Source organism: Motacilla alba, chromosome Z (genome assembly GCF_015832195.1).
Source record: "Motacilla alba alba isolate MOTALB_02 chromosome Z, Motacilla_alba_V1.0_pri, whole genome shotgun sequence".
Lineage (NCBI taxonomy): Eukaryota > Metazoa > Chordata > Aves > Passeriformes > Motacillidae > Motacilla > Motacilla alba.
Window position 1 is genome coordinate 52,245,048 of NC_052046.1, and position 21,756 is coordinate 52,266,803.

Here is a 21,756-nt window from a genome sequence, read left to right on the forward strand (position 1 = left end):
ATTCCCCCGATACACAGTCTCTTTGGGGATTGCAGTCACATCCGTAAGGCCCCAAAAACTCGTTTGATGAGACTATTAGAAAAGTTTACAGTTTTTATGTATCCTGAGTTAGATGCCAGGGAGAAATACTGACAAGAGATTCTCAAGAAGCTAAAAAAACATAATACTTTACTGGCCAATTCAGAAAATCAGAGAACTTTGCCAAAAGTTTAGAGCAGCACTCAATCAACATTGAACACTTTACAAAGCACTAATTTAGCCTATTTAACTTAGCAAACTCCAAACCCATCTAATTTCAAGTTACCTAAAACTCCAGGAAGAGCGAATTAGAAGAAGAAGCAGAAAGACAAAGAGAGAAAGACAGAAAAGATGCAGAAAAGAACAAATACAACTACCAGCGCCGGTTCTAGATGTGTTAAGCTGATACAATCTCCAAGAGGAGGTAGGGTCAGCACGTGTGCTTGCCGCAGGCTTTGGTTCAAATACCCTCTGGCCTTCCCGAGCCCTTCCCCCAGGGGTCCTGCGGTCGCTCGGCCGCTGCAAGGCCAGCCCGGGGCTCCAGGGTGGGTGCGGGCACGGCCTCCGGCGGGCCCGGGAGCGGCGGGCGCCGCGGGGCCGGGACACAGGCCCGGGGCTGGGCTGTGCGGGCAGGGCCTCGCCTCAGCAGCGCCGGCCCGGCCCGCGCTGCCCGCGCACAGCGCTGTGGGCAGCCAGCCCTGCTTACAGTGTCTCGCAACACCCCGCTTCTGAATGTGACTGTTCCCCTCTGTGCCGGCACACCCTTTCTAGGGGAGATGGATATTTCAGCATTACTTTCACCTGCACTGCATGCTGCACCATGCTGACCCATGTTTATTTTCCCTGAGATTTTAACAATAGCAGCTGTGTTTGCTAATATTTGTTGAAACAATGGTTCCATATTCTGAGTGTAGTTCTGTTATGAAATGCGTATGTCAAAAAAATACCAATTTTAAGAGAAAAAAACGTAAAGAAACAATTAAACACACAATGACCTGTAAGAAGCACATTTTTTACTAAAACCTAGTAGAATAAGATAGTGACTATCCTCAAGGTTCTTGTTTTGTTGATAGATTTTTTTTTTTTTTTTACAAAAATAATTATTTCTTTCTGAATAGAACATTGTCTGGAGTTAGGTTTTGCCTATTCCAGTAGGCCCAGTGATGTCTAATTTGAAACAAAGTCAATTTTTGATAAAATCATTAAATCATGATTGGTAGCATCCATGTAGAAAACCACCCACAATGGACAATCCAATATTCTGTGGTCTGAACAAGGAAATTATGCAGTATCACTGTAATTGGAACGTTATCTAACTGCAGATTATTCTCTCAGACCTATTTATTCATTTATTCTTGGATCTTACTAGACAAAATACATGAGATGTTTTAAGATAAGTTTTTTTGCCTGAAGTTTAGCAGGAAGGCAAAGAGAAATCTATTTTTTATAAGCCCATATCAAGTGAGGGGCTGGCCACAGTGAGTGCAGACCTGGAAGGAGTCTCTGCTCCCTGGCTGTATTTGTTCAGTTGCTCAGAAACTAACTCTTAGTTTTGGTGAAAGATTAAAAAGGCAACTTATCCCTTTGTGGGTATATTACTAATCAAATATTTGATGACAATTAGATCTGTTTAGAGGAAACCAAGAGATGAGGGGAAGAGACCACAAGCAGTATATTAATACAACACTTGTGGCTTTCCTTTATACAACACTTGTGGCTGGGGCTTTCCTTTATGTTTCTTCCTCTAACGGGATGGTACTTTGAAGCTGTCAGAGATGTGATGAAACATTCCTAAAGTGGTGAGAAGCAAGAGCTTAAAATCTTGATTTTTTTTCTGACTTGAAAAGATAAACTAAATGTAGTCTTTACCGGACTACTTCAACAGACAGAAGGCATTGGCTGAATATCTGTTGTTTATGTTATAATCAAATTTATATTCTGTTTTCATTGAACAGGGAAAAATAATGATGATGCTTTATGGAAATAGTTATGATTTGAATGGAAAAGTTATGAGGAAAAAAAAGCAAAAGAATGTGCTAGAAAGTAAAGAGGAAGTGACTCTGAGAAACTAATGTAGGCATAGAAGATAAACAGAGTCTTTGTGGTGGAGGGCTGAAGAATAAAGTACTGATTTTCAGTAATATTAGGGCAGTGTTGTCAGTTTGAACATCAGTCAAGAAAGAATAAGAAGTTCCTTTTCTCTGCAAGCCTGATAACAACAAGGCTAAATTCTAACTTGTGTTCTAGGGCGCTGACTTTTTAGGCTTGCAGAAAGTTGTGTGTGTGAGCATGTGGGCCAAGAATTGGACTGTGTTATTTGTTAGATGCCTGGGATCTGAGAAGGCAGATCTTTCTTATATTATGACCAGAGAAAAGAACCCTTTACTATGAAAAACTGATGTATTTACCATTACTAAGGTGTTTCAATTACACTACTTGGCTTCAGCCTCAGCTTGACAGACATTTCACTACTTAGTAATCTGAGATAGAAGAATTATCAAAAAATCACAGAATCACAAAATCAATTAAGTGGAAAAAGACCTCTGAGATCACCAAGTCTAACTTTTGACTCAACACCATCTTGTCAACTAGATCATGGCACTGAGTGCCACATCCAGTCTTTTGTTAAGCACCTCCAGGAACAGTGACTTCACAAACCCCTTGGGCAGCCCATTCCAATGTGAAGACCTTCTTTCTAACATTCAACTTAAATTATGTAGAATTCCCAAAGAAACTGGGACTTTTATTTTGTTAAAGGATATATTCCTATTGAATAATCTTTCCCCAGCACTTTTGCATCTAGATGGGCTACAGTGAATCCACTGATAACAGAGTAACATGCCCTTTGGTTTAGTATGTATTATGAACCTGTGGTTTAAGAACTACAACTAGGCTCTATGCAAGGCTTTCTGTACAACAAAATACAACAGATGAAGGAGGACGACATAAGGATAGAGCTTGGGGATTCTCCACTGCATTCCTCTTTATTCTGTAGCCACTACCTCTCACAGATCCAATTTTTTTTTTTTTTTTTTACACCAGTGATCTTTTTGTTCTCAGCTGTCTCATGTTCTGGCTTACGGGAGACTATTCTCTGGGATAATGTATAACAAAGCTTAAAGTCCATAGTTATTTTGTTTGTAACACCTGAGTATAATTTGGAGTTTTTCACTTACAGAACTCATATAAGCATTATTGTTTGCCTTGAAATAGCTGATCATTAAATTTTCTGTGGCATAATGTGTCATTGCAGAACCATTATGTTTCTGAGACATATTACTAACATTTTAATTTCTTCTGGAATGTGTAACAAAAAAAACCCACAAACTTTCCAAATGTTTTATTTTTAAATAGATTTATTTGGATTCTTTGTTCTTACAAATCACTACTGATGTAGAACTTAATTATATTTCTGAGAAGTTTTAACTGCTGAAGTTTTGATCATTTCCTTAGTAGGGGACCGTTTCCTTCTAGTAACTTGAGCAAGCCTAATGCTGCCAAATTTTGCCCTCCCCTGACCTCTATTCTTTCTGAGCCTGGCTGTGTTTTTGCTAGAGAATGCTGAGATCTGGAGTTCATTGTCAAGGAATGCCTTGGAACGTAAATTTTCCCACGTGACAGAGGTAAGTGTTTGGCTTTCAAGGCCTCCCTATTATAATTCTTAAACTTTTATTTCCAAGTGGAGAACAGAAGGAGTTATAAAACTGTGAAAAATGTGTGTTCTGAGGGAGAGGTGAGTAGGTAAAGTATCACAAATTTTAGTGCACATACCATTACAAGGTAACCACATTTTGGAAAATCTGACACAGTTCATTTTTTGATGTTTTCTTTTTATTTTATTCCTTCAGACTTCTAAGCACATATTGTAAATAGATCAAAGAAAAATGATAGACTGAGGGCTTTATATTAATAGGGTATGGACTTATTCACTCATGGGTCAGTCATAGGGACAGTCAGTAATGGTACCTACCTGAACTCACTTCTCTCTAATTAATGCTAGACAGGGCATACAAGTGAACTAAGAAATTTTTTATTCCTTAGGAGGAAGCCCACTGCTTACTTTCCAGATTTCCTGACAGATGCAACAGAGGCCAAGACTGAATGGTGACTGACAAAAGTGTGCATGAAACTGTAAGTCCTTGTACCCTGGGTGAAGTCCTTGGATCTTGAGTGAAGTAGCATGCCTCTTTGAGATATTTTGATGGAGAGATAAGTGTAAGACAAGAGTTCAGCAACTGACATATTTGTCAAGCTAATGAAAAAGAGACTAAGAGACAATTGCAACTAGTCAATAAGTACTAGTAGGGCTCATGAAGATTTCCCAAGGCCTCTAAAAGGAAACAGGGTAGTTTTCTAAACATGGTGTTTCAGTGGGCATCACAATGGACATAACATTTTCAGTATACTGAAGAGCGGGCTGTGAGCTACACTAGCCTAAATGGGCTAGCAAACTAATTGAGATGCTCAACTGCCATCTCAGTTAAGCATATATGGGATGCCCTACTCAAGGACTCATGATTTGTCATTTTGTTTACTTTTAGATGACAACAGGTAGTTTAAACCTCAAAGGAGAAAGTAATACCCAGAAGCTAGTTCTCTTTTCCTATTTACCTTACTTCCCATCCCACACAGGGGTATTTTTGTTAAAATAGTGTGCAACACTTATACTACAGAGTTGGGGGTAGAAAAAATATGACCACCAATTATCAAAAGACCCCCAAAATCATCTGAGGGGGTTTTTGAACAAGGAAGTAAGGCTATATTATCTAGAGTTTCATAATTGTAGCAGAATTGTTGATTTATTTTTCAGATAAAATAAATAGTTGTACTCCTTTAAAAAAAAATAATTTTGAAAATCTTTTTAAGTTAAGGTATTTAGGAGGTTTAAGATACTTTATGTGAACAGTTGTTAGAAATCTGTGTGAAATCAGAATACAAATGAGAATCTAAATTCAAACCATCTTGTTTGGAAAACTGCAGTCAAAATCAAAGCTTTAAATCAATCTAAATATGTAATAGTACTGAAAATTCTTCTTTCAAAAGTGTATCCAACTTTCTGCTATGAAAATAATACATGGGTTTGCTATACTTTTTAAATTCTGCCAGCTCTATTCAGACAAAGTGCTAGGATTATTTTTTTCCTCTACCATTGCTTCATTTCATATTTTTTTCAGATTGTGTTTCGCTGTTCTTGCCATAAAATTTAATAGGCCACTTGCTCATCTCAAAAAGAAAACAGAAACATTACACCTTAGGTCCACAATTATTTTGGACATAAAAGTTAGACATTTACCCAAATATCTTTGACTGTGTTTTGTAATCTTCATAAAGGTGAGGCAATTTTGAAAATAAATAGGTCAAACTCTTCTGATTTTAGAATTTCCTGTAACTAAATGGATTAATGTCCTGTTTGTTAGTTTAACTATTAGGTTATCGAAGTGTTTCACTGAAGTATTGGTCTTCATTGCCAGTAAGACCAGTAAGGTATCATCAAGCCCCCTCTGCTTCTCTCTAAAGATAACAAACTAAAGCTATGTCATATAGCAGTACATAGATGCTCCTTGAACTCTGATAGACTTTACTCCTCCAAGGTGAACAAGCCAAGTAACCTATGCAGAATTCCTTCTCTTGAGGCCTTTCAGCACCTTCATCACCATCCTCTGGACACATTCTAATACTTTGACATCCATCTTATATTGCAGAGCTCAAAACTGCACACAGAAATCACAGTAAGGGAGATCCAGCATAGGATAGAGGGGCACAGTCCCCTCCCTCAGCTGTCCAGCAATGCTGTGCCTGATGCACCCCAGGACATGGTTGACCCTCCTGGCTGCCAGGGGACTGCTGACTCATATTCAACTTCCTGTTGACCTAAATTATGTGGGGCTGTGCTCCAGCCTCTTCTTTCCCAATCTGCAGGTATAACCAGGATTACCCCATTCCAGGTAGAGAATCCTGCACCTATTAAAATACATACATTCCAGGACTGCCCAGTCCCTAGTCTACCCAAATGTCTCTGCAAAGCCTCTGTATCCTCAAAGAAGTCCAAAGTTCCTCCCATCTTTGTATTGTTTACGATCTTTCTTAATGTATATTTGATTCCTGTGTCCATATAATTTGTAAAACCATTAAAGAATGCTGAAACTAAAACTGAGCTATCAAATTGAGTGTCTCAAATGATTTGTTATCAAATAGTATGCACTTTTAGACATTTACGTATACAGCAGCAAGCCCAATCATATAGGTAAGTCTAAAGTGCAGAGAAGATACATAAGATTGAAACATTGGAACTGTTTGTGTGGATAATCAACTCAGCTTTTTCAAGATCTGAAAAATAGTACATTGAATTTGTTCTTTAAATACACCATCTTTTTTCAGTAGATCTGATAAGGGAGAATGTCTCCCAAATATTTTAAATCTGGAAAATTTAATAATCAGAAATAGTAACACTTGTTTGCACATTGCAGCAGAATGTAAGAAAAAAGATAAAAAAAGATTGTAAAAGAGCATTAAAAATCAATACTAATTCTAATAAATTTTTTAAGTTTGCTCTCTTTTACATGTTATGGCTAGTTAATGTCATCAACTCTAATACTTGTTATCAATTAAAGGATGTTTTTAATTTGTCCTTCTTTTGTGAATCATTTGCTTTCTTGCCATTTGTTTTTCTCTTTAAAAAGTCTGTTAATTTCCAGTTTCTGCCACAATAAATACAAGGATTGTACTTCTTTTGAGAAAACAAGCATTTATAAGTTCATTTTTGATTGTCTTTTATCCCTGAGGTTCAGAAATCCTAATTTTTTTAAAACTGTGGTGCATTCACATTTCCTTTGCTCTTTTACTATTTCTTCGCACAATTCCACCATTATTTTTCTGAGTGTTACTTCATTAAATCTCTTCATTAGATATACCTATTTTGTAAAGAGTTCCTAAAAAAAAGTGTGTGTAGTGCATTTGATGTGTCTTGGTAAACTTTCTGTGCAACAAGTTTTCAGTAAGTATGATGGATGCTATGCATATAACCTTTATTGTGAAGGTGTTACATGTTTTATCTATTTATTGTGCTCACTCAGCATTCCCAGCACTTTCACTCAGCTTTTTTTTTTTTTATTCCCATTAAAAAAAAAAAAGGAAAAAAAAAAGTGGCTGAAGCTTTAATTTTAATTGGAACAGGAATTTTCCATAAATAACTGTGGAAAACATCTTGTTTCATTGCTCTTGGTCCAGGGATTTTCAGTCCTGGAGTCATTGTGAACCTAGAAATTTAGAATGAAATCATTCATATTGAGAACCCGATGTTTGTACTGCAGCATTTCATAGTCTTTTTAATTCAGGCAATTGGAATGCATCCTCTGGGCTTCTTTCATCCACATGTTCCAGGAGTGCTCCATCATATGAACCAAAATATCAATGGAGACAAGAAGAATATTTGTTTCAAGATTATACTCCTGATGCAAGCAAAACACTGAAGTATAGATACATCCATAAATTATTGGTTCTGCCTATCTGATTTCCTATTTCATGCAAATATTTTCCAAATCACTGTTCTCCTTTGCATATCTGAAGCTTCTCCTTCTATAATTATTGATTGCTTTGTTTTGTGGAATATTTTGAAGTAAGTTTACCTGAAATCGGATGAGTTATGTTTAGAAGCTTATAGAGGTATGTTTGGGGAAAAAAGGCTAAATTTCATGGAATCATAGAATAGTTTGGGTTGGAAGGGACCTTTTAAAGGTCATCTGCAGGGAGATCTACTACTAGATCAGGTTGCTCAGAGCCTCATTCAACCTCACCTTGAATGCTTCCAGCTATGATGCATTCATCACCTCTCTGGGCAACTTTTCTCATTGTCTCACCACACACATTGTAAAAAACATTCTTTGTTACAGCTAATTTAAACTGACTCCCTTTCATGTAAAGCCTTTCTCCCTTGTCCTATCACTCCATGCTCTTGTAAAAAGTCTTTCTCCCACTCTTTAGACCCCTTCTCAGTAGTGAAATCCTGTTATTAAGTCTCCCTCGACACTTCTCATCACTAGGCTGGACAGTTCCAGCTCTCTCAGTCTGTCTTCATCAGAGATGTGCTCCAGCCCCCTGATCATCCTCATGGCTTCCTCTGGACTCACTCTAGCCACATGATGTCCTTCTTCTGTTTGGAGCTCCCGAGTTGGATGCAGCACTCCAGCTGGGGTATCAGCAGAGCAGAGGGGGAGAATCCTCTCTCTCCCTGCTGGCCACGCTACTTTGGATGCAGCCCAGGGTGTGTTAGAGTTTCTGGACTACAAGTGCACATTGTCAGGTCATGTCAAGTTTTTTGTCCACCAGCACCCCCAAGTCCTTCCCAGAAGGACTTCTTGTAATCCCTTCATCCCCCAGCCTGTGTTGGAACCAGGAGTTGCCCTGACCCATGTGCAGCACCTTGCACTTGGCCTTGTTAAATCTCATGAGATTCCTATGGGCCCAGTTCTCAAGCTTGTCCAGGTCCCTCTGGATGGCATCTTGTTCTTCAGGAGCGTCCACTAAGCTCAGGGTCATCAGCAAATTTGCTGAGGGTGCACTTGATCTCCTTGATTATGTTAATGATGAAGTCTTCAAACAGTACTGGTCCCAGTAAAGACTGCTGAGGGACACCCTTTTTTACCAATGTCCATTGAAATACTGAGTCCCTGACCTCTAAACTCCGGATAAGATTGTCTAAACCACGTACTCATTGAATGGTCCATCCATCAAATCCATCTCTTTCCAATTTAGAGAACAGGATGTTCTGGGTTCTGGGACTGTGTCAAAGGCTTTACAGAAGTCCAGATAAATGGCATCTGTAACTCTTTCATGTAAATGACATCAGTAAGTGTCCACATATATAGTCAATCCATCATAGGCCACTGGGCTGGTCAGGCAGGACTTCCCCTTGGTGGAATCACACTGACTATCTCTGATCACGTCCTGTTCTCCCTGAGCCTTAGCACAGCTTCTAGGAGGATCTGTTCCAGGATCTTCTGAGGCACAGAGGGGAGGCTGACAGGGTGGAAGTTCCCACAGTCCTACTTTCTATCCTTTTGAAGATGGGTAAAATATTTACCTAGTCCTCTGGGACTTCACCTGACTGCCATGACTTTTCAAATATCATGGAGAATGGCATGGAAACTAAATCACTGATTTCCCTCAGGACTCTGAGATGAAGTCCATCAGATTTCATAGACTTATATATATTGAGGTTTCTCAGGTAGTCATGCACCTGATCTTTATGTACAGTGGGAATTTGCTCCCCTAGTTCTTCTCTTGCATAACATCCAGTTGATAGGTGTGGGAAGATGGATTGCTGTGGAACACTAAGGCAAAATTTGTTTAGTATCCCTTTTGTTCTTAGAATAATTTTATTTTTATTTTTAAAATATCTTATGGCAGATGGATTTAGGAGCAATAAGAAATGGTGATTTCTTTTTGATTTTTATAGCAAAAAAAAGGCAGATTTTTGCCTGAATGTCAAGGAACAAGCAGCTTGGACAATTGCATAATATTTCTTTGCATAAGTGACAGAACATAAAATAGGGCTGCAAGCAGAAACTGAGCAGAACGAAATGAACTAAAAGGTAAAATCTGAAACTTAGCAATGGATTAAAAAGTCACCGAATACATGATGTTCAGTCAGTAGCTTCCAAGAAATTTCATGTTTCTGGAGACCCTGTGTCTCTGAACAGAGTAAAAGCAAAAATGTCATTATGAAAGTGTTGACAGATGGCTTTTATGAGCTGTAGAATAAGTTTGACACATAATGCATTTGAAGAACATTGCATGGAATAAACTAGGCTGCAATATTTTTTAGATTAATTATTGTGACTGTGATCTTCCACTATGGTTATAAACATTCTTTATATAATTTGGGGTTATGTGTTTTCCTTTTGAACTTTCCCTTTGACAATAACACTTTATTCTTAGCATGCAATTTAGATAGCTTATGCTTATTTAAATGTGGCACACTTTTTCTGGATTTGATGTGTTTTGTATTGTGTGGTCTGTTTCTTATGTTTCAAGATGTCTGTAAAAATAAAAAGTAAGAAAAAGAGCTTGTGAGGTTTTTTTCCCTTTAAACCATAATCTAATGCAATGTTGAAAATGTAATTTTAAAAGTATACTGTAATCTATCACCTCAGTTTCCTTTTCCATTAATTGAGACTAAAATATATTTTCAAACACTGACTGTGACATGATCCATACCTTAGTGTATAATATCCTTAGAAAGTAGATTAAAGATGCTTTAGACATTTTGAGTCTCTTTAAGCTGTTGTTATCCATTGATCACAGTTTGTGCAGTATAAAATAGAAGACCAACATTTTAAAAGAAAATCTAGTCATATTTTGGAAATTGTGGGAATAGTTTTCATTTCTTGCTCCTAATATGTACAGCTTCTCTGCTAGCACTGAAACATGATGGGATACTTGCCACTTGTAATTTCATAAATACAAACTGAAAAACTTCAAACTAAAAAACCTTAAAATTTTGCAATATCAAACCCCAAAGTGCTCAACTTTATTCTCTACTGGTTCTGTGATTTTATTAAATTTATCATGGAATATAAGTTTAAGGGAGAGTGAAATAATTGCTGTTAGAGATCCAAACTAATATTAGATGGATATTATTCCTTGTTTGTCTGCTTAACTGGGATCAGATTTTTCAGTATTTCACCTTTTTTCAAGAGCCATCTTTATGCTAGTGGGGATATAACCTCTTTGGTGTATATGTTTCATTTTGGTATGCATCTTCACATTGCTTGGTGAAATGAATAAATGAAAGGGCTCTATTTTTTACATACCTATATATGTGGATTATACTTCGTATGTTTTTAATTTCATAGGGCAGTACTTTCCATTAAAAGATGTCTCTCATTACAAGGAATGCTGTTATGGAACTGTGTGCATTAAGCTTGATTCTCACTCAATTTAAAAGAAATACTTTGGAAACAAATACATCAAAGCACAGGAAAATGGTTAGTAGGCATTCTGGTTTTTTAAACAGATGAGCAAATTCATATGATGAGTGGGGTCTCTGGGTCAAATAAAGCACCCAAATAATCTTAAGTGGGGTGGCAGAATTTGTGTAAATGGCCCTAATGATCTATATACAGCTTTCTGGCTTTTCTTTAATAACCACTTGTCCTTTCCCTGCTATCAAAGAAATTACGTGCTTTGAATTTTTTTCTAAAGCTGACAAACTGTTTCATTCTTCCTCTGTAAAATGCACTAGTTAGCAAGTGATTTTCTTACTGTCCAGTTAGAATATACATCTATATACATCTTCTATTGCCAAAATCTTGCTTACACTAGCTTCAGCTTTAGGACTGAAGTTTGAAGAGCTCTGTCTGGTTCCTGGTGAATAGTTGCTCATACTGCAAGAAAACTTCTTAGCAGATACTACTGACTTTCAGATGTGTAGAAAAACTTTTGTAATGGTACAAAAAGCTGAAAGGACAAAAATACAAAGCTATTCACTCATTCTTCAAAGTTACACCTTCTAAGAAAAATGCAGTAAGCGTCTCATAAATTTAATGTGATTCTTGGTAATGTTTCAATTACCTTGTCAAGTTACATTTCTATTATAAGAAAATTGTTATTAATTATATTACAAATTTAGCACTCTCCTAAGTTAAATAAGCATGGAGAAAGTAAGAAAAACCACAATTATTACTTTCTCTAAAATCCCTGGGAGAAAAGATCTGAATTTCTAATAATTCTACTTATCTTTATTTGAATACTTTCACATCTGTATCTGGAGCAAGACATCACTTCCAGGCTTAGTCCCTAATTTTACAACTTACTCAAATAATCAGCACCCTGGACCCACGAGGAAATAATTGCACTCCAACTGAAGTTTTTAAGGGAGCACAACTAAAATAACACAGAACTCATACCTGTATGCATGATATTGTTAGGCCCTCAAGTATAAACTTTTTAAAAGATTAATCTTTTTTGCTTTTCATACCTCCTGAAAATGTGGGTGGGGGGTTTTTTGTTTGCTTGTTTGTTTTGGCTATTTTTCTTTACATAAAGAGATATTTCAGGATTTTTATTAGTTGAAATTTTATGGCTACAAGGAAATGTTTTGTTTCTTAATATAAATTTTCTCATTCTGCTTTGAAATTTAAAGCTCTCATATAATGGTATATTGCTTCTGGCAGTAAGTAATAGTTTCATTTTTTGCTTTGTTTTATTTTTTCAAATCAAGAAATAAATTTAGATTAATACATTTTAAATGACCAATAGCCTTCTGGAGGCAAAGCGGTACAAATTCTCAAGTATCATATGGATTTAGAGGTGGTTTAAAAAATAAACTATTTAGTCAGCAGTTCATAAGAGTATTCATTAATCAAATCGAAGGTGTTGCTGTTGAATATGGTAATTTTAAGAGTTAAATACACCTTAAAACCCCATTATTCTCATTCCTAGTTAGATATCTGTTTCTGAATCAAGAGGTTTGGTATTAGATTCTGCAGAATTACAAATTTTTGTATGTTACATAATTTCTGACCCTGTAGTATCAAAACATCAATCTTTGGGTTACTGACATTTTAAACTTGGTGGCAGCTTTTAGACTTTTGTCTATTTTGCCAAACTCAGTCATTATTGTTTGAGCCAGTTGGACAAAAAATGCAGTTTTGTCTGGCTGTTCTGGCAGGCATTTTATCCCAGCTGGTCCGTCTATAGCTGGTTTCTGCGAGATCTCCAAGTAATTAGTAATTCAACCCTAGAGAAAAGCTTTTACAGCCTTTAATGTGTGAGAGGTGAGCCTTTAATGTGAGAGGAGGTGTTCTAATCAGTCAGTAAATCATTGGTCCTTTCCCATTGTTGGGCTGAATAAATATAATATGGTAGATGCCACATACTTATTCCCTGACTCCTTAATATTCTGCTTTTATCAGCTCTGATTCCTATGTGATATTTTTTTAAGAGAGCTGACCAACATTCTGACAGAACTTAATGGCACAAATTACACAATAAGTATTTTGTATTTAAATAAAGAATACTGATAAATAAAAAATAAGGAAAACTTCAAATGCCAAACAAAACAAAACAACCGAAAAACCCTCCAAACCAAAACCAACATTTCTCCCCATGACTCCATGTCAACAATCCCAATCCCCTAAAAAGCTTTTTTTTCTTTCTCCATTTCATAGATATTGAGTAGATGCGCAAAGGAAATTTGATATGCATAGCCATTCATGTAATCCCTACCTAAAGTTAAAAGTTTAGCTTTCCTATCCAAAGAGTGGGCAGAGCAAACAGAACAGTATCTTTGACACTTTACGATAATGATAATTCATCTCCCTCACACTGTGCGGATATATTTTCAGTAGAGAAGCAGACTCCATAGCTTGTGAATGATGCTTTCCTAAAGGCACCTTCTGGAGAATGGTTAAAAACACTTAATGCTCAGGCATGTATGGATTGTAATGTGAACATTTTTTTAGTGTGATAAAAGGCAAGGTTTGTAGGGGGAGTTGATGGCTTTTATCTGACTTTATATTGATGGAAAAATGGCATTCTATAACCATGCTAAGCTCATTGTCAGGACAAAATTATGCTCAAAAATAGGATTTGCAAAAGTAAAAGTAAGTTTGATATGAGCAAGTCAATGGAAATCTGGAGGAAAATTATACGTTTAATAGAATTCAGGTACGCAGAATTATTTTTTCATTCACAACAGAAACTCACAGATCAAAAATTTGTAATTTTTAGTTTTCATTACATTTAAATTTCATTTTATAGCATGTGGTTTGCATCTAATATAAACATAGTGGCACACAGGTGAAAATATCTACTAAGGACATAGAAATGAGTCATTAAAAAAGGTGAAAATTGCATTGGGATGTGTCATCAGGACTAACTCAGTCTGAATTTCAGTGCAGTGTAGCTGACACAATGGACCATATTTTTTCCATTAGATATATAATGCTAGGAAACCTCTTGACGTCAATGAAAGTTTTGTATATGCCTATGAAGGGAGAATTTGTCCTGCTGTGGTTTTCTATATTGTCATGCATTTTCCAACAATAATAAAGAGCAGCCTCTGTTTGTCTTTCAAAGTACAACTTTGCCACCCGGATTTCAGAGGTTTTGGCTGTGCTGTTACTCAGTGCGGAATTTGGGATAGAGAAGGAAAGATTCACATGTGCACAATAGAGCTACATTTTCATATTAAAAAATTGCTGTTCACATGCTGGGGGTGGAGTGAGGAGGGACAGGATATGCCAATCCAATAGTTAAGAATCTTTTTCACATAACCATATGACACATCACAAGTGGTGTAATATATCCCCACATCACAAGTCTTGGAGACATTATGGCATACACTGGTACATACCACTTGAAGTGAAAGGAAGATGGCAAATATATTGACCTTATACTCAGCAACAGAAAAGTTACTTTACAGAGATTGTGGCCTGCAGATCCATTAAAACTTGTTTGTTTGAGTGTAAAGTCATTGTTTTAAAATTTCCTGCTTTACAGTCTGTCAAAATAAGCTGTAAAGCATGTATATAATTACCTCATCTGGTCTCATTACCACACCAGAGTTTGGAAGGCATTCAAATTTAAAATTTTGTTTAATTAAAGTGTTATAATTATCCTGCTAATATAGTCATTCACTTATCATGTAACTGAATTACAAGATGTTTTACATGCAAATTTCTATTCAATTATGTTGTATGTTTTTGGAGGTCTTAACTCTTTTTCTTAACGGGTATAAGAAAATGTTTATTTTTGTCATTTACCTTCTCCTCTTATGACCTGAGTACAGATCAGTATGTTGGACTAACTGAAGCCTTTAGAAAAGAATAAAAGTTCAGAAGAAAAATTTCTTCTTACAAAAATAAAGTTAAAAGTCTACATCATATTTTGATCAATGGATTGGGATGCAACAGAACCAAAAAAAAATATATAACTAAAGTTAGTCATGACAAAATATGTGCTTGAGCTAAGAAAAATTATAGAGTGTTTATCACATTTTCGAGCAAAATGGCAAATGCTAGAAAGATGAACATGTACTTTGTTTTGTTTGCGGAGTGTAAGAGGTCTAAGCCATGCAGTTATGAAAGACTCCCCTTTTTTCTTTTTCCAGTGATGGTTGCTTTCACAATTATGTCTTCTTATTCCTTTATTTTAAACCTGTATATATCATTAGGACCACATATCTCCTTGTTTTCCTCACCAGTGACTAGGACATGACTGGAAGTGGGAGTGTTCATATAGTCACAAGTTTTGGTCATGTTTGAAATATTGTATGTTTGAAATACTTTCTTTTTTTTTTTTTTTTTTTTTTTTGGATTGGCTTCTTTGGGAGTTTGTTGTTTTGGGGTTTTTTTTACTGATTCCAGTAAATTTATGATTGTACTTATGTGTAAATATTATGTATTATTCTGAGTGCAAAGGAACTTACTTGCCCTGTGATTCTGAAAATCTTGCAGTAACAAAAGAAGGGCAGGCTTATGACTTACTAAAATAATAGGCTAAAGTTCCTGTTGACTTTTATTACAGTTTCTTTAATATTTGAATACTTAAAGATTATGTAAAAATAATTTACATTCTTCAAATGCAAATGTGATTTAATTTCTATTTATATCAGAGTCTAGAGTCTTATCTGATACCTTTTTTTTTTTAATTGTACAGGTTTTGGATTATGTTAAGCAGTATGACCCAATCAAAAGTTGGATTGTAAATAAACACTATGTTACACAGTATCTTCAGTGCATGGAGTTTGTTTTGATTAGAACTCAGAGTGAAAGAATGGCTGATCAGCTTGACATACAGAAAAGGTATGTGTATGGTATGATGAACATAACTAGGGAATGCTTGCATATTGTTACTTGTAAAATAAGTAGAAAAAAACTCTTACCAAAATTTACAAACGTCAGTTTTCAAATCTAAGTACATTTTCTATGGCACATAAAACTGAACTGTGGAACTGAAGAGCACAAGCTTTCCTGCTGATCAGAAACACAAATAATTCTCAAATAGCGAGTGGGTAAGCCATGGAATAAAAACTTCTGCATGAAGGCTATTTATCTAAATATTTCTAAATAACCATTGTCTCAGAAAGATTAACAGTTCAGATTGTCAGAAAACAAACCAGTATTCAAACAGCCAGTATTCATGGCATCCTTTTTTTGTTCATGAAGTCTTTTCTTAAAAATATACTCTTGGCTACTGTTAGAACTACCATTTTCAAATTAGATTGCATTTTGATCTCACATATTGCTAGACCTGTAAGAATTGCAGAGGGCTGTTCTTAAGCCTGGAGCATTGATTAAGTTAGCAACCATCATATGTGCTTAACTTTTAATCCCATTGGAAACTTTCTAAAAGCAATGAAGTACTTAAGGGTGTTTGCAAGCAACACAATGATGAAAACTGTACTATGAGAATAAAATCAAAAAGAACATATCTAGTTCATCCACTAAATAATAATATTATAAAATCATTAGTGGGATTCTCTGAGCTTTGAGACAGGCAGTGGAGAAACAACTCCAGAGAGCACGTTGAGTTTTTATCTTACTGAAGCCCATACCTAATTAACATGCACATCCTTCTTTGTTTGTGCCCTTGTTTGCTCTGCGTAAATAACTTGATATAGCTGGTTTCCCCTTGTGTTCAAACAAGCAAAAACCTTTGATACTATGAAGAAAATTAGGAACAGGTGAAAGACCATGTTTAGCAATGTTGGGACAAAACAGGCATTTGCTTTAGAGTATTTGTACTCTAATCTTCTTTAATTCCTAACAAATAATAACTGTTGTCTGTCAGCAGATCTCACATATATCAATTTCTCTGAAGCCCATGTAGTAAGAATACACATGAAAACAAACACTTAAGTAATAATATTCATCATACACACTTAAGGAGAGTGAGGGAACATATGAAATTACTGAGATTTACATAGGCACATTGGCTTCCTTTTCACATTTACTTGAACTGCACAAGAAAAATTGAATTGGATTATCTCTCTCTAAAGGACAGTATTATTAGAATACATATGTGCTGTGATCAAATGCAGTTAAAGTGTTTGTGGTGTAGAAAGAGATTGCAATTTACAATGCTCTTTATAGATTTCAATTTTGGATTATTCAATTTGTGTCTTTCTGTGCACTTTGTTTTTTGATGTTTGTTTTCTCACACACAAATAAGGTGGAGGGTTTGAAGGTTTTTTGAGGGATTCTAAATAATAGATCCTATCTATTCCAAAAAGTCACCTAAAAGGCAAATATTCTCTTCAGATTTAAATTTCCCTTTAGAGCCACATTTGCCTTCTATTGTATTCTCAATATAGAAAATATTCTCTCAATTTTTCCCCAATGAATACATTTATTTTCCTATTGTTAAAATAAAAGAGGCCTGATAAAACAGATTAGATCATTCATAACCAATTTAAGTTGGAAATCTCAGTCACTGAGACACCATTATGTTTGTTTTCAGAAACAGAAGTTTCTACTGAAGATTGTTAGTAAGAGCTTAGCAGTTGTTCCTAGCTGTTGAACTCTGTCAAAAAAAGGAAGTCCAATCACATCCTCATGCATTCTAAGAGGACTTTTAAAGACTAGTATTTCAACCTAATTCATTGCACACAAACTCAACACAAAATCAGCTTTAAGATGGCCCTTCATTTTAAGATACCATTTCATAGATAATTTCATTTTAAGATACCATTTCATTTTCATTTTAAGATACCATTTCATAGGTCTTGCTTGGTAAAAATCAAGGAAGGGGAAGAAGAGCTGCTAGGAAAAAAAAAAAAAGAAAAAAAAAGAAAAAAAAAGCACTTCATTGACAATTTATTTTGAATAACTCTAAAGAAAATAATTGAGTGCAAAATGCCTGCTTTGTAGATAGTTTTCTGGAGACTTTTTGAGCTGCTTGTGGCAGACTTTGACACCCAGCTACCACTTTAATTGGACTACAGAACTGAAGCTTCTAGTACGGACCAGAAATTGATTTGCAGTAATTTAGCCACAGTTCAGTAAGTGGCTGTGAGTGGCATTGTGACTTTAACAAATACTTCACAAAAAATTTGAGAGTACTGGGTTTAGGTCTGAAATTCTACTGTGTAGAAGTTTCCTACATACTTTTTGTTCTTAACAGTGTATAATCATGTCCCCCCCGCCCCACCTCCCTTGGCAAAAATCCCCAAACAAACACAAGAACAAACAACCCCTGCTTCAAACCCATTTGACCAACCAACCAATCAACAAAGTAAGCAAGCAAGAAAACCCCAACCAAACAACAACAATTAAAAACCCTAATTGTTTTTTTTCTAATTATTTACATGAAAAATATTGAAACCATTACTGAATTTTAATGAAAGTATGTATGGTCAAAATTGACAGAAAAAAGACTACTGATGAGAGCATCAGTCTGATAGAAAGAATAAGAAATGTTTATCTAGTGCTTCTCCACCAGTAAACAAAGATACTTTCAACATAGAAATTAAGTGCTATTCTGTGTATGATAGCATGTGAGACAAACATATGTTGTGGTCCGAAAATGAGATGGCATATTGCTCTAATATGTAACATAAAAGAGCTTCATTTTAGCATGTGGAATGTTCAACTTTTCCTTACCAACAGACTTCTGTGAAATATTTCATAAGGTTTAACTTAAACATGTTCATTTATACAACATGTGCTATATTCCAAAAATGTTCTCTAAACTAAAAATGTACCACAAATGCACCTGCGATCAGAAATCTATAGTCCAGGTGTTGTGAAGAGGGATCAACTTTTATGGAGAGAAATTGTCTTCTTGCTTACTTAATTTCAAAAATACAGGTCAACATTCTGACTGACAGAGACCTAAATCCTTGCTGAGGATTCTCAGCAAGGAAGCTGCTGGTTTTTTCTCCTCGTCTTTACATCTCTTCACCATGGGCACACTGCATGCCACATCAGAAACATGAGCAGACCGGGGTTTTAGCTTTGGATTTTTTTAGCTTTGGAATTTTTTAGCTTTTTGATACAAGCTAATTTGGGGTAAATGTTTTATTTCCTGCTTTGCACTAGCATAAAAGCAGTTGAAGTCTTTGAAAAACAGGAGAAAAAAAGAAATAAATATGTTCTGTATTAACTAAGATATTAAAAATGAAACCGTTTGGTGCATGACACTTAGAATAGAAAACATTTTTTTATGTGATCTTGATAAAACTAACTAAAAATCATTAGAGCTCTTTATTCTTTCACTTACCACTTTTCTTCTGTCCCTTCCTACCATCTCTCTTCCCCTCATCTTTTTTTCTCTCTCCCTTTTCCTTCAGCTCCCCTTTTTGTTCCTGGAACATTCTGTTTCTCTTCTGAGCTAACAAGTTTGCTGTGGCCTTGTGTCTCATTCCCTTCCAGGCTTGCAGCTGTTTTGGCAACAGAAGAAAAAATCCCCATAACAAATCAAATAAAAGCCCATTCTGTGAAGAGGAATTGAAAACAGCAGGCCTCAAAGAGGACTGCACATGAGATGCCTTGTTCTGGCTTTCAACACGACTCAAATCAGAAACACATTACCATAATCTGAAACAGCCCACTGCTAACACAAGACAGATGGTGGGTAATAACCCATGCATCATTAATAAATAAATTCCAGCATTAAAGGCTTTACAAAGTATGACAACATTATCTGGGCAAAATTACTGCCCCTTTTCCACCCTCAGCATTATTTCACTCTCTTGTGGGTCTCTTTCACTCCCTCTCTCTCTCTTTTAAAGTGATTGTTCTTTTGAAGGAAATTAAACATGGTGCAAGTTTTAATCACATGAAAGCTATCGTAGTGTATAAGTCTGAAACTCCATAAGGGAAAAATAAAATAGCTGCCAAAGTGTAATTGCTCCCATGTACTTCTATTGGATCAGCAAATGATGATTTATTGCATTGCACTCCACGAGCTGTCTTTGCCCTCTCTCATAGTCTACTATTTTATTTCACTACAAATTTCAGGCAAGAATTTTGCACTGTGTGTTCTACTAAATTGTAGAATATATGTATCATTTCTCAGCTTTCCTTCTACAATCTGTGCCATCTGTCTTCTCCCTTTTCTTTCTCACTTATTTCAGAGATAATTTTGGGTACAATATACACCTTTAACAAATGTTGGACAGTATTTATAATATAGTAAGATGGACCTACCACAACACTTTTTTGCCTGAACAACATGAGTATCACTTGAAAAGGAAAGAGAGTGCAGATGGGAGGAAATTTTTACAGTTTGTTTCACAGGTATAAGCTTGAATACCAGGTGAATTTTGAAATCTGTGTTTCTGGAGTTCATAGTGTTGCACTTACAACAGGGCTGCAAGACTGTCATAAGCATTGAAGAAGACCTTAAAGTTGGTTTGGATCTCTGTGGTGGGATAATCTTCACTGGACACCAGATGCCAAACAAACCATTCTTATCACTTCACCTCTTCCAGAGGACAGTGGGAGAAAACACAATTAAAAGATCATGAGTAGAGATAAGGAAAGAACATGACTCATGATAACAGGGAACCGGGGAATATTCTAAGTTGGAAGAGACACACAAGGATCACCAAGACCAAATCATAAGTGGATGGCCCATACAGTGATTGAACCAGCAACCTTGGTGATGTTAGCACCATGCTCTAACCAACTGAGCTAATATCAGGGTCAGGAGCAAAACAGCTTTGGCTAGAGGAAATGAATTTAATTTATCACAAATTTACTGTAGTAGAGGAGGAAAGTGAGAAATAAGAGCAAAAGTAAAAACATCTTTCCCCAACTCCTCCCTTCTCCCAGGCTCAGTTTCACTTCTAACTCTTCTACCCTTCTTTCCCTACTTGAGTGTCCCAGGAGGATGGGAAATTGGGGTTGATATCAGTTCATAGCCCTTCATCTGTCTCTTTTTCCTTCTCACTCTCTTTCTCTGCTTCAGCCCCAAGCCTCTCCCAGTGGAGAAAGTGCTTCATAAACTTTTCCTGTGTGGGTCTTTTCTGGGAACTTCTTCAAGAACTGCTTCAACATGGATTTTTTTCATGGCGTGCAGTTCTTCAGGAACACACTGCTTCCATATTGATCCCCCAAAAAATCATTAATCCTGACAGCAGGCCGGAATCAAGAGATGCTGCCCTTCATGGGCTGCAGCTCTGGTCAGGCATCTGTCACTGTGTGGGCTCCCCCAGGCTACAGTTTTCTTCAGGACATACCCTGCTGTAGCAGATACTTCCATGTACCCCAGGAGAATTTCTACTGTGGTGCCTAGTGCACCTCCTTCCCCTCTTTTTCCACTGACCTTAGTGTCTAGAGGGCCATGTCTCTGACATTTTTTCACTCTTTTCTCCCAGCTGCTGTTTCACACCTGATTTTTTATACTTTCGTAAATATACTACCACATAGTGACTACAAACCTCACTGAGGAGTTCAGTTTTGGCCAACAGTGGGACAGCCTTGGAGCCGGCTTGCAGTAGCTCTGTGTCGCCTGGGGCAGCTGCTGATGTCCTCTCACAGAAGCATCTCTTGCAGTCCCTTCCTGCTGCCAAAACCAGCAAGCAAACTCAGTAAAATATAAGAACTACTATGACTCTCTGTGAATGGAATATATTTTACTCTAAACATTATCTTGATTTCTGGATTTTTATTTGCTTGCTTTAACAATTCATTAAGGAAAAAATGCCTGTGAACAGAGCTGAGCAGGCACCGCAGTTGGGAGTAGTGGATTGGCTAAGATTCTACCCAAGTATATTCCCATATGAATATT